The sequence below is a fragment of the Hemitrygon akajei genome, unplaced genomic scaffold, assembly GCF_048418815.1.
Source record: "Hemitrygon akajei unplaced genomic scaffold, sHemAka1.3 Scf000045, whole genome shotgun sequence".
NCBI classification, from domain to species: Eukaryota; Metazoa; Chordata; class Chondrichthyes; order Myliobatiformes; family Dasyatidae; genus Hemitrygon; species Hemitrygon akajei.
This window is the reverse complement of record NW_027331931.1, coordinates 4,863,422-4,865,963: the sequence shown is the minus strand read 5'-3', so window position 1 is coordinate 4,865,963 and position 2,542 is coordinate 4,863,422.

The following is a 2,542-nucleotide window of genomic DNA, read 5'->3' as shown; positions in this document are numbered from 1 at the left end:
TCAGTTTAATCCACCCCATTCTATTGAAATGTTTATTCAGTTATTCATGCTATTGACAAGGCTCTGAATAAAGCAAATGAGGACCAATAGGTGTGGTCCATTCTTACAACCAGTTCGATGGCATAATTTTAAACTCACTTCTCCATGTCTTCACATTTAGGAGCAGAATCACAAGAAGAGGTGGCAAATGACCAGGTGGTAAAAGCTCTCATTTCCTTTCCAATTCTATTTGAAAGTACTGTCTTAGTCTTCAACAATACTGTCCTGTGGATATCCAGTAAGTGTGCTCTGGAAGTCCAACCCAAAGTAGAATCCTTGCTTATCTACAATGCTAGCACTGTACCTCACCATACTTTATGTCTGGTAATTTAGCCAAGATTCCTATTTTCTAGATAGATAGATAGATAGATAGATAGATAGATAGATAGATAGATAGATACTTTATTCATCCCCATGGGGAAATTCAACATTTTTTCCAATGTTCCATACACTTGTTGTAGCAAAAACTAATTACATACAATACTTAACTCAGTAATAATATGATATGCATCTAAATCACTAACTCAAAAAGCATTAATAATAGCTTTAAAAAAAAGTTCTTAAGTCCTGGCAGTTGAATTGTAAAGGCTAATGGCATTGGGGAGTATTGACCTCTTCATCCTGTCTGAGGAGCATTGCATCGATAGTAACCTGTCGCTGAAACTGCTTCTCTGTCTCTGGATGGTGCTATGTAGAGGATGTTCAGGGTTTTCCATAATTGACCGTAGCCTACTCAGCGCCCTTCGCTCAGCTACCGATGTAAAACTCTCCAGTACTTTGCCCACGACAGAGCCCGCCTTCTTTACCAGCTTATTAAGACGTGAGGCGTCCTACTTCTTAATGCTTCCTCCCCAACACGCCACCACAAAGAAGAGGGCGCTCTCAACAACTGACCTATAGAACATCTTCAGCATCTCACTGCAGTCATTGAATGACGCCAACCTTCTAAGGAAGTACAGTCGACTCTGTGCCTTCCTGCACAAGGCATCTGTGTTGGCAGTCCAGTCTAGCTTCTCGTCTAACTGTACTCCCAGATACTTGTAGGTCTTAACCTGCTCCACACATTCTCCATTAATGATCACTGGCTCCATATGAGGCCTAGATCTCCTAAAGTCCACCACCATCTCCTTGGTCTTGGTGATATTGAGACGCAGGTAGTTTGAGATGCACCATATCACAAAGTCCTGTATCAGTTTCCTATACTCCTCCTCCTGTCCATTCCTGACACACCCCACTATGGCCGTGTCATCAGCGAACTTCTGCACATGGCAGGACTCTTCGGCAACTGTTATTTCGTTTACCCAGCGTGGAATGTGTGTGGAATTCTTCGTAATTGCCTTCTCTCTACATGTTCGTGTGGATTTACAAATCTCTCCTCTCACTCACTTATTCCGTGGATTACTGAACTTTTCCACTTTACCATCTTAAGACTTTAAGCATTGTTTCACAAGCTTGATAGTTCGGGAGCTGTATATACGCAAATAAACTTCTGTTTATTTCATTTAATCTTTTATATTTGTAGCAGATACTAATGAGAGTGGTGTTAACATCGAAACCAGACTCCATTAGTGATCTGTTGCTGCTGGTCCGTAACAATTGCAACAACCCAGCTGTCTGAGGCACAGTCCTTTAAAATTGGTGAAAATGACCCAAAACGTTGAAAAGAGCAGGGAAGAAGGAGTTTAACCAACTTCGTCCAGAGCCCTGAAGAACGTCACAACCACAGTGAGCTCATCGTCTTATTCAGCCTGGAGAAAATCATACAGGAAATTCATGCAGGTGTATAAGATGATGAGAGGCATTGGTCGTGTGGATAGTCAAAGGCTTTTTCCCAGGACTGAAACGGCTAACACGAGGGGGAATAGGTTTAAGCTGCTTGGAAGTAGATACAGAGGAGATGTCAGAGCTAAGTTCGTTAAGCAAAGAGTGGTGTGTGTGTGTGTGGAATGCACTGCCTGCGACAGTGGTAGAGGCGGATACAATAGGGCCTTTTAAGAGACTCTTAGATAGGTACATGGAGCTTAGGAAAATAGAGGGCTATGCGGTACGGTAATTCTTGGCAGTTTCTAGAGTGTTACAAGGTCGGCACAACATTGTGGGCCAAAGGGTCTGTAATGTGTTGAAGATTTCTATGATTCTATGAAATTCAAGGGAAATCTCCGATACCACGGAGTGGTGACTAGCTGCAACCTGTCATCTCAGGGAAAGTGAGAGGGGAACGGCAGGGGTAGATTATCATAAACTGAAATGGAACAGAAACATGGGTAAGGATCAGATGGGCCGAGTGGCCTCTCTAGTGTACATTGTGAGTGTGGTAGAGACAGTAAGTACCTGACACACGGGATTTGATACAAACTGATTTATCTTTCACAGATACACAATATTAAACACCAGTCTAGTTTAAGGCTAACATCAGCAGAACAGACTCCTCCAATGCTCAGTGACCAGGGTTCAGTCCTGGGTGCGACGAGCAGCCGCAAGAACTGCAGAATCTGACAGTAAC